Raw genomic sequence first — 12,033 nt, 5'->3', positions numbered from 1 at the left:
CCGCCCCCCGGAAGCCGCGCTGCAGCCCGGGCCTCTCCCGCAAAGATCGAGATGGTCTCATTAGACGTCTGTGAGGAAAAGGCCTCCTCACTTGTGAACACTTCCTCGTGGGCGGGCTCCACTCTGCGGGTGCAAATGTTGGGAGGTACCTGGACATACACCCCATTTTTTCCCAGATGACAAAACTGAGATTCGGAAAAGAGAAGCAGCTTAGCCGCGTTTCAGGGTGTGGTTCTCTCAAGAGCCTCTTCTGGGGCAGCGGTTTGCTGCCCGTCAGCCGGCGCGGCCCCTCTGTGGTGCAAGCTGTAGACGCTGCAGATGCTGCACTGCAGAGGAGTGTTCCCAGGATCTGGTCTGCAGCTCCCAGGGCCCATCCGTACACGACGCCGAGGCTCGTGTGGAGAAACAAGCCAGGGCCAGGGTCAGAGGCTTGCAAATCAGACCGTCGGGTGACTCGACAGAAAGTCGGCTGTGCCTCAGTTTCCCCTCCCTCACTATGAAGCGGTGGGAATATTACTGGCTCCCCAAGTCCCGAGGACCCAGAGGGTTCCGCGCAGGGAATGACAGATAACAGGACTTCAAGCAACATTAGTTTTTTTACTCCTGACCCCCTGCCCTGCGTTGTCACCAACAAGGCACACACTCACACACTAAGACCTTCCCATCTACTCCCGGGGGGAAAAAAAGGGAAACTCTCTCATACTACGCAAATTTTTTAATCCTGCCCTTTAGGTGGAAAAGTTTTTACATCTTAAGAAAAACCTGACTGTTTGACTCTCTGCGAGAAACACGTGGCTCTTCCCTGTGCCGTCCAGGGGACATATGTCTGCAGCCTCGCAAAAGAGTCTGTGTCCTTGGTGCACATGCGGTGTGGAGGGGGAGGAGCACAAGTCTTCCAGAACAGCCTTCCTCAGGTAGTCAGCAATCGTACGGTCAGGGCCCCGCCACAAAGTCCAGCTCCGAGAACCATCGTTTTCTGTTTCGTTTTTCCTCCTCTTCTTTTTTTCCCCCTTTCTCAGATCACATGTGTTTTTCCACAATCGAAAGCACTCGCACAGATCCTGCCGGGGCCTTCAAACAGGCTGTTCTGACCACGCCGTGTAAACAAGTGCTGCCGCCGCAGCTGGCTGTCCGGGGCACCCTGGAAAATCTTCTGGAAAGGGGGAGTTTCCGAAATTCAAGTCGGGACTTACTTAACACAGAGTTTTTGCAACCAGCCCCTGGACACAGATCTAGCTCGCAGCTCTGCCAGCTGCCGGCGCTTCCAGCGCGGGGTGGGGGGTGGCCTGGCAGCCGGGAGACCCAGGAGGGGAGCATGCTGGCTGGCGTCCCGACTCCCCCGTGGAAGTGATAAGGGGACTGTGGGCTGGGATGGGAGGCCACGTGCGTGTTTGAAATATGTGGGCGAGGCCGAGTTCTTGTGAACGGTCACACGTCTTCCACGGAAAGGACTCCGACAGCCACCAGCCGGGGTGACCCGGGCACATCTGCGGCTTTCCCACAGCAACCCAGGGTTTTGTTGTCACTTTCTCTTATTCCTTGTAGCACCCTTGGGGGTTCCGCTGCACCCCAGACACCCTTCCAGTTGTTTTAAACCTCACCCAAGGATATGCTTATTGATGAGAGAGAGAAAGGGGGAAGAGAGAAACATCGATTGGTTTCCTCCTATACCCCACTCGACGTGATCAGGATTGAACACCCAACCGAGGCATGTGCCCTGACCGGGAATGGAACCCGCAGTGCTTTGGTGCATAGGACAACGCTCCAACCTACTGAGCCACACTGGCCAGGGCCCCTTCTCATTTTAGAGAAAACAAAACCCAAAGTGCAGAGAGGGAGGCAACTTGCCCCAGGGAAGTCACACGCTGCAGAGAAATCTTCAAGCTACGTTCTGTTCAATGGCATGTTCGATGTTTTAAATATTTTCTTTAAAGGCCGTCCACCCCCCAACCACCTGGTGATGTGGTGGTTGGAATCAAGACCTGAGAAATTTGCAAAGTGGGGATGACAACTGTGCTCTAGCTCAGATGTGGCAGGGATGCCTCACTTCACAAAATTCAAGCCTGAGCATGATTTAGCACCTCCCGCCTCTCCATCCGGGCTCCAAAGGCAGGTGCGGGTGCTGTCGAACATGGTTTACGTTATGTGGATTTTTCCCAGATGCTGTGGGCCACGCTCTGTGCTCTATCCTCGAATGGTACTTTTGTTTTCACAAGCAATAAATTGATACAAACACTTTGGAAATTCATTTGTCAGTATCTGCTAAATCTAAGACCCAACAATCCCACCCCTAAAGAAATAAATTTTTATATTCACGCATAAGAAATGTGGCCACATTATTCACAATGGCCCCCCAAAAACAAGCAACCCAAATGTCTTCAATGAATGGACTACAGTGTGTTCATTTTAATGGAATACTATACAGCAATGAAAAGGAGCAAGCACCCGCTCATTGTGCTTGCAAGTGGGCACAATGTTGAGCAAAGAAGCCAGATGTGGGAGAGTGTGTAATTGTGATTCCACATCCGTGAAATCGACAGCGGGCAAAACTCATCCTCCGTGACTGAAGTCTGAGGTGCAGTTTCCCCCACTATCAGAGGGAGCCTTCTAGGGTGCTGGCTGTCCCCACATTTTGATCTGGGCGATGGTTACACCAGCAAAGTCCACTAAGCATACACTTCAGATATGTGCACCCAGCTACACTCAAGTTTTACCTCCATTTGAAATAATCGGACAGACATTTATTTGTGGAGCACTTAAAGCATCCATGAAGGGGCAGTGATGATGTAGACCCCTTCTCCTGTCAGCTCAGGCACCAGGCAGCCCACGGGTGGGAGCACCAGGTGGAGGATAGAGCAGGAAAGTTCACTACGACCTCCCACACACTATTAGCCAGGCACTCGGTGCCCTGCCAACCCCGTGCCCCAGCAAGACCCTGCTGTCTCTGGGAAGAAAAAGCACTTGGTTCTGACAGGGGGTGGAGGTAGAGGGACTCCACAGAGAAGAGACAAGGCTTGCAGGCCAAGGAGTGGGGGGACAGAGTGGAAGAGAAGGTCCGAAAGAACCTGTTCTCCCAGGGGCCACCCACCTGCCAGGATGAGCTGTTATCCATGATGGTGGCCACTATGGCTGATTGCTCCCTATGTGCTTTTTGGCCCTCATCTTGTGATCTCTCCCAACACCCCAATAAGTTCTACTTGCAGGTGTAGCAATGAACTTGCCCAAGGCCCCCAAATTGGACCCAAAGGTGGCAGAGTCCCCACTGCCTGCCAGCTTCCCTGCTGACTCAGCACACACCAGGACAAGGTGTGGCCATCTGCACACACGCAGCCTCCCCTGATGGCTGCCACCCTTAGCACACAGCCCCGGGGTGGCGGGGACACATGAATCATGGGGATGAGGCCCTTTGCAACGCAAATCAGTCAGCTTGATGAGAGGCCCTGGTGGTCACTGGGCCAGCCCCTCAGGAAAGCGTTCCAAGAAGCTCATATGGGACCTAATGAGTTCACACGCCGATGGCCACCACCTCCCAGAGTCCTCGAAAGTGAGGAATGCCTCCTCTGTGCACAGAGACGGAGGACTTTCAACATGAATGTGATCTCTCCATGCTTGTCTCGGGGAGCTTCTGTCACCCAGGGGTGTTGGGACCTGCAGCCCAGAGGACAAAGGACTTTCAGCTTCTCCATGCATGTTGTCTTCACTTAGAAAATAGGCTTTGGCCCTGGCTGGTGTAGCTCAGTGGATTGAGCACGGGCCTGGAAATCAAGCAACCATGGTTCGATTCCCAGTCAGGGCACATACCTGGGTTGCAGGCCAGTTCCCAGCAGGAGACACACAAGAGGCAACCATACATTGATATTTCTCTCCCTCTCTCCTTCCCTTCCCCTCTAAAGATAAATGAATAAAATCTTAAAAAGAAAATAGGCTTTGGACTGTGTCTATAACAGGAAACAAGGGACACCCATACCCCAGTTCTACCCATGTCAGTGACCCGTTCATAACCACTATGGTAACAGCGGGGAATAGGCAGGGGCTCATTCCACCCCACAGGCCATAGTTTGAGACCCTTGGTCTAATCCATCCGTACCCACTGCCCTCCCCAGGAAGTCCTCCTGGAGGCCCCTCCTGGCCTTATGAAGCTACGTGTACTCCCACTGTCCCAAGGTAAGAACTGTCACCCTAGACAGCAAATTCTTCTCCTGTACTCCCCGCCCCCCCCACCAGTGCTTGGGACAGAGTCTGCTCACAGCCAATGCTTCAAAATGGATGCAAATCAACCCCACTGGTCAACCAAACAAGGAAGGGAGGGGAATAACTAGGGTTGGTGTGAAGAAATTAGAACCTTGGGGCCTTTATGGTGGGAATGTAAAATGATGCAGTTGCTATGGAAACCACTTTGGCAGTTCCTCAGAAGGTTAAACATAGAATTACCACAAGACCCAGCAATTCCACTCCTAAGTATAGACCCCAAATAATTGAAAACAGATGCTCAGACAAACACTTGTGCAAGCGTTTGTAGCAGCACTGTTTATGATGGCTGAGGGCGTGTGCCCACTGGCGGAGGAGTAGATAAACCAAACGTGGTCCATCCGCAACGCACAGCGGGACATCATCGGCTGTGGAAGCAGAGGAGGCACTCACGCGGGCTGCAGCGTGGGTGAGCCCTGGAATGCCACGCCAAGGGAGGCTGGGCGCAGAAGGCCGTGCGTGTGTGGCTCCGCCGTGTGAAATGCGCAGAAGAGGCACATCCACACAGACAGCGAGTGGACCAGCGTCTGTTAGGGGCAGGGCTTGGGGAAGTGATAAGAAGGTTCTGGAACCAGATGGTAGTGAGAGTTGCACAACACTGGATGTTCCAAACGTCACTGAATCATTCCCTTTACAATGGTCACTGGTTCTGCAATAGACCAAATGTTTGTGTCCCCTCCCAAAACGCAGGGTGAAACTCGCCCCAGAGGGACGTATCAGGACGCAGGGCCAGTGGGAGGTGGCTAGGTCAGGAGGGTGCAGCCCCCAGGAAGGGGATCAGCGCCCTCGCCTTCCATCATGCAAGGACACGGCGGCGAGAAGATGCTGCCTGTGGACCAGAAGGGGACCTCACCAGGAACGGAATCTGCTGGCACCTTGACCCTGGACATCCAGCCTGCAGAACTTGGAGAGATAAGCCTCTGTTGTTTATAAGCATCCCCATCTGTGGTAGTTTGTTAGAGCAGCAACAGACTAAAGCAGGTTAATATTTTCTTATATTGATTTCACCTAAAAAGAGTTAGGAACAGAAAGGACTGCACAGGCCCTGACCAGGTGGCTCAGGTGGTCGGAGCACCGACCCTGCACCCATGGGTGCGGTTTGATCCCAGGTTGGGGCGTGTGCTGGAGACAGCTGATCAACATCTCTCTCACACTGATGTTTCTCTCTCTCCCTCTCCCTGAAATCAATAAACACATCCTCAGATGAGGATTTAAATCGTATGATTAAAAAATCATAAATGCACAGGATCAGAAGGCAAATACCCGAAATTCCACTTCCCTCCCTTTTTCTCTAGGGCCTCTGCTCAGCAGCACCCCCACAACTGACTCACCTCCCTCCTGCTGGGAGGGGCCCCCTAAGGCGTGAGGCTGACACGGGTCCCACACCCCATCCCACCCTCGATTTGCAAGCAAGCACTCCCCTGAGCCCAGCTGCCGTGGATTTAGCCCACGTGTCCTCGGCGGGGTATGCGCACAGGTGTGACATCGCAGGCCGTGAGTCAGGCCTTGGCCGAGCTCCCGGCAGGGCTCCGCCTGAATCAGGCTAGGAGTCGACTCCCCCTCTGGTTTTTCTTGCTCTGTACATTCCAGCGTGTGACGGGCGTTCTTTCTGCAGTTCATAAGTCACTGTTTGGGGTAAACAGCACAGATCACTGAGTACAAGGCTCCCCAGGGTCAGGGAAGCTCCGAGTTTTCTTATTAAATTGCTAGTGTCCAACATCTTTCATGCTGGCTGGTGACAGTGGAAGGAGGTTCCCTTCCCAGAGCTGGGAGGGGACCAACCACCGGGCTGGGCCCTGCAGTTTGTAGGAAATGCAAATCACAGATGTGAGAAGCAGCCTGGCTTCCCCTGGTTGCACGGAGGGTCTCCCCACTGTCCCCGGGGGGACATCTTTGACACACTGTTGGCTGTCATGAAAGGAGGGGATATTACTGGCATCCGGCCAGTAATGGAGACCAGAGGTGCTGCTCAGCATCCCACGGTGCACAGGACGCCCCACTGTGCTTTGATTCAGATGCTGGCAGCGCAGAAGTTGGAAAATCCTGTAAACCAGTTCTCCTGGCCTGGCCTGGCCTGTCCACCCTTCTGAGAACGTATCCTGGGGGATGGACCTTAACCACAGAGCAACGGGGTCCAGAATGGGGGGGTGTAAGCAGACCGAGTTGCTGTGTGACCTTCAGGAGGCATCTCGGCCTGTCTGAGCCTCTGTTCTCAGATCATTCAGACAGCCTCACAGAGCTGTTGTGCCGCTTCCATCAACCCGAGCATTAAAATGGCTCAGCTGACATCCTTTAGGCCGCAGGTTAGGGAAGTACACCTCAGGCGCGCCGCTCAGAAGCACCTGCCTGTCCTCTCGTGTTTGAGGCTGTGAAGTGTCCACGCGAGGAAACTGTGCAGAGGAGAGAAGGGGGCCGTTTGGGGGCAGCAGGCCTTCCTGTTAAAATTCGTCTTCCGGGAGAGCAGCACTGAGAAGGGCCATCGTGCTCTGGTTCCAAGGCCCTGATGGTGCTGGAATGAGGCTCCTCCAGGGGCCCCACCAAAGAGCCCAGGGCTCCCACACGCCCATGTAGCAAGGCCCTGCTGACAGTGGGGGCCGCGGGATGACGGATGCGGAGGTCACCTGGCCACAGCGGTCCTTCCCCCTAAACCCCACACCCCAGCTAATCACAGGAAAACACCCCACAGACCCAGACAGGGGCATTCAGATGCCCCAGGGGATGCGGGCTGGCACCAGCGACTCTGCCAAAGCCCTGAGAAAAACAAGGAGAGTCCGAAAAACCACCACAGACCAAAGGAGCCGGGGCAGCAGGGCCCCTTGGTGCAACAAGGGGTCCCAGAGCTGAAAGAGGGCCTGCGTGGGAAATTTGGGGACGTTGCTGAGAGCCGGGCGCTCAGTCAGTGGCACCGTCCCAACACTGGTGTCTCAGTTTCTGCGAATGAACGCACGGTGGCCCCATGACAGGCCGACTTCCTGGGGAATGGTGACAGGGGCACGGGAGCTCTGCCTCTTGGCTTTGCAGCTTTTCTGCAATTATATTGGTCATTCCGATTTTTTTAAAGGTTATTTGTAAAAACTCTAAGCTAAAACAGGGAGGGGAAACAGCAGCAGGGACAGACTCAGGTGAAACCGTCATTCCTCCTGTGTCAGAAATTCGGACGTAACTGGGCGCCCAGTGTTTGACTGGGCAGCTGTGGTCTGGGAGAAGAGGGGCCCCCTAACTGGGGTGGCAGGTGGGGGTGGGCCGGAGGGGGGCCCAGTGAGTCCCTACTTCACAGAAGCCAATAATGACTCTTACTAATGATAATGGCGATGATGATGACGATAATCCGACTCTCTCCGGGCACTTGTCTTGCTCTGCCTGTGGCCATGGCCCCCTTGCTGCCAGGCCAGGGAAACCTGCAGTCCAGTGGGGAGGCCCCAGCTCTCTCTCCCCTCCAGCCAGGCCCTGACCCTGTGTGTGAGTTTCCTGGGGCTGCTGCAAGAATAACCACAAACTTGGGGGGCGGTGAGATCTGAACAACAGAAATGGATTCTCTCACAGTCCTGGAGGGTCGAAGTCTGGGATCGAGGAGCCGAGGAGTGGGCAGGGCGGGCTCCTCCCGGGGGCCCAGGCCTCCACCTGGCTCCCGGGCCTTGTGGCCTCACAGCTGCTCCGCCCGGGCTCTGCCTCCACCTGCACAGAGCTTCCCTCTCTGTTTCCCCTTCTCTTTTCTGGTGACACCTGTGGCTGGACTTAGGCCCCCCCTACATCCAGGACAGTGTTATCTCGAGATGTTTCACTTAATTGCATCTGCAAAGACCCTGTTTCCAAGAAGGATTTCACATGCCCAGACATGGGAGGTTAGGATGTGGGCGTATTCTGGGGGGACACCACTCACCTGCACTGTACTGCTGGTGTTTTTCCACCAGAGCCTGTCTCTTTAAGATTTTTTTTTACTCCAAGTTCAGTTAGAAAAGCATTCACCGTGCAGGGACCACGTGCGGGCCGTTCACCCAGCACCAGTGTGCCAAGCTGCACAGATGTTGAAGAATGAGAAACGAGAAAGCTGGTATGTTGGGAGAGGGGTCCCAAACCCACCCAGGCCTCAGTTTCCTCCTCTGTAAAGGGCTGACTCTGCCATCCGGCTGAGATCCACCCTGTTGAGTTGCAACGATAAGGGGGTGGGGTCCCCCCAACCCTCGAGCGGCCTACAGCTTGGCTCCCAGTGGAAGTTGGGAGAAGCCCGGTGTTCCCGGAACAGGGACAGAGAATACGTGCAGGAGAGAGCGAGCCCAGGGGCTAGACGGAGGAAATGAGGTTGTGCGTACAGAGATTCAAAATAAATGTCAGAAGGTTAAATACCACCAGGAGTGGGGGGCGCATAATGAAAAGACTCCAGCATTCATTCCAGCCCAGTGAGGCCTTTAAAAATGGATCTGATTAGCTGGCTCCCAAAACACTGGACTCAGAATTTCCCACAAGATCCAGCAGCTCCGCCGCCACGTGTGTGTCCCTAGCATTGAAAACAGGGACGCGGGCAAACACTTGTGCACCATGTTCATGCAGCGCAACTCACAGCAGCCAAAACTGGGACCACCCAAGTGTCCGCCGCCTGGGGAATGGGCACATGCGATGGCAGGGTGACCCTCGAGAACAGGATGCGGAGTGAGAGAAGCCAGACACAAAGGGCCACACAGCGTCGGACTCCAGTGGGTGACAGAACAAGCACGTGCACAGCCGGAGCAGGTCCGTGGTGGTCAGGCTGGGGGAGGGGTGGGAAGTGAATGTCGGGGGGACGGTCTCCTTTTGGGGTGACAGAAACGTTCTGGAACCAGGCACAGGTGCTGGTTGTACAACACTGTGAATATCCTAAATGCCACTGAACTTTTTACATTAAGATGGTTAATTCTGTATCGCGTGAATTTCACCTTGGTAAAAAAATGATAAAACACATATACATGTACATAATTAACACTGGAATATATATGAAATATAAAGAATGATACTATTGATATTTTGATTTTTTTATCGTCATCTGAGGACATTTTTTCATTGCTATTAGAGGAAGAGGAAGGGCATGTTTAGAGAGAGGAACGGCAATTGTGAGAGAAGCATCAGTTTGTTGCCCCCCGTACACGCCCGGACTGGGGCTGGACATGCAGCCCAGGTGTGTGCCTTGACTGGGAATCAAACCTGTAGCCTTTCAGCTGTGGGACGATGCTCCAACTGAGCCACATGGGCCTGGGCAATATTTTGATTTTTTTACTGCAAGCCAGGGTAGGTTGGCCCTTGATCTAGGTAAATAAAACTTGCTCCCAGGAATGAAGAGATTCTTCTTCTAGGAAAAGTCCTTTACACATGGTGTCCCCTATCTAATCCACATGGGACAGGCAGGCATTCTCGTGTCTCTGATGGATGAGGGACTGGGGTCCAAAATGAGAGAGCCATTCATTCGAGGTCACTGAGCAGCAAGTGCCAGGCCAGAAACTGACCTGGGACTCCTGGCCGAGCCCCACCACTATGTCCATCGCTTGCCCTGCAGAACAGACCTGCTGTGAGGATTAAATAAGAAAACACAGGCGGCTCTTCCAGGCAGGGCTTGGCATACAATAATAGGTGCTTAATCAATGTTGCTCCCTCCCCTTCTCCTGTCCTCTGTGTGAACTAGACTAAAGCAGTCACATTGGGCTAGTCGGGAGATGATGAGTTTCCTAGGTACCCATCAGTCCTCAACCAGAGAAGCCCTGTGACTTCCCCACGCAGTCACTACTTGATCGCTCACAACAGTAAGAGGATCCGCAAGGACAGCTAGACAAATGGGAAGGCGCCCTTTCTCACCGGGCCTTGGCTCTGAGCATGGCAGCAGCGAGGTGCTGACTTTGATAAGAAGCCCACTTACAGGGGCGTCCCTGCCCGCAATACTCTCCCACCCTCCAGATAGGCCGAGCTGCCACACATTGTCGCAACACGGGGAGCCCAGCTTGGCAAGACACTATGAAAGGGTTGCACAAACCTAAGCAGAAACACCCTAATCGACCCAGCTGGAAGTCGTTGTCCAGTTGGCAATGTAGTGTGACTGTAATTCCTCTAGAGCATTCATAACTTGTCTCGGAAGCTCAGCTGTATTTTAGGTGACGTGTTTTCTGTAGAATTCCTGAGCGCTTGCTCTTGGGAGCTGGGCCAAGTGTACACAATAGCTATTTGGGGTGGAACAGCTGGTAAAGGGAGAAGCGGCCTAAACTCTAGAAGAAAAGTGGAAAGAAGTAAAGAAAACTAGAAATGACCAGGACCCAGTTCAAGGATAAGCTCTTTGTAGGGAGAAATGAGCCATGTACTTTTTAAGCTTCCTCTTTGTGTACAGCAGAGCATGAAAAGGAGCTTAATGTTTATTCGCTCCTCAAATTGAAAACTTCTGATTCGCAAGTTTCCTGAGCCCTTAAAGACAGCCTGGCAGGAGTTGCTAAGTGCCATGACATACGTACCATTCACATACGCCTCTGCCAGGGACAGACACCACCAATCAATCACAGGAAGACATCACTAATCAATCACAGCAGAGTGTTTCCCAGCAGTGGACCTCGATGCAATTTCAGAATCTGTGCCAGCATAGTGCTTCAAAACATTATCAGTGGATTACAGGAAAATGATCTGCCTCCCTGGCTTAGACACAAATGAGAGAGGGGGACAACAAGAGAGAGGTACAGACACAGAACCTGTCTCTATCTTTTCAGAATTCACACATGACACTGGGCATCCACCTTGTGTTTCGGCATCGTCAGTTCACTTACTGACCCTCAGAGTTGTGCCTTATCATCCCCCTGCCCTGCCCTCCAGCAGCTGATGAGACAAGCAGCTCAGAGACTTCAAAACTTTCTCAAGGGTAAGTGACCCGCCTAGTAAGAAGCAGCACTGGGAACTTGACTTCCAGCCCAGAGCCTTTCTCCAACAGCATCATCACCTGAGATGTCACCATACAAGTAGGTGCAGCCTGGATGGCAGGGTGAGAGGACCGCAGCATGACAGGGGCCACACTCCAAGCTGCCCTCCCCACACCCTCAACCCTGAGCCTCTCCCGTGGTGCCCTGTCTGGGATCCCTGTTCTGGCTTGTGGGCCCATGCCCTTAATTGGGCAGCAAGCACTCTTAAACACGTACACACACCATCTCATATCTCACAACAAAACTGAGGCTCAGAGAGGTTAAGTGACATGCCCAAGGCCACCCAGCAAAAATAGCACCCAAAGTCCATGCTCTTTCCATTCACTGGTGACTCTGTGTGTGGGTTCCATTCAATGGGCACTCTTAAGTGTCCACACTGCCCTGGTACGTGGCCAGCATCCTCCTATCGTGTTTGTTTTGACCCCAGGTCCACAGCACAGAGATGGGTTCAGGGATGTCCCTGCCTTGCAGGGCTCCCGGTCTGGAGAGGAAGCCAGGCAGAACAGCTGGTCACCATGCTCTGTGAGCCCTCTGGTGCGGCCACAACAAACGGACACAAACTGGGTGGCTTAAAACAACAGAAATGCATCTCTCATTGTTCTGGGGGCCAGAGGTCTGAAGTCAAGGTGTCGAAGACAGGGTTGGACCCCTCTGAGGAGGTTCCCAGACAGAGTCCATCCCAGGCCTCTCTGCCAGCTCCCAGTGGCTCCGGGCAGTCTTTGGTGTCCTTTGTAGCTGCACTGCTCCGATCTCTGCCCCTGTGTTCACATGGCTGCCTTCTCTGTGCTTCCGGCTCGGTGTCCTTTTTCTCACAAGGACCCTTATCATTGGATTTTGGGACCATCCTAGCGCAGGATGGTCTCAT

The sequence above is a fragment of the Artibeus jamaicensis genome, unplaced genomic scaffold (assembly GCF_021234435.1).
Source record: "Artibeus jamaicensis isolate MK-2021 breed Jamaican fruit bat unplaced genomic scaffold, CSHL_Jam_final contig_477, whole genome shotgun sequence".
In the NCBI taxonomy this organism is placed as follows: domain Eukaryota; kingdom Metazoa; phylum Chordata; class Mammalia; order Chiroptera; family Phyllostomidae; genus Artibeus; species Artibeus jamaicensis.
The sequence above is the reverse complement of the archived record's forward strand: the minus strand, read 5'-3'. Positions refer to the sequence as shown.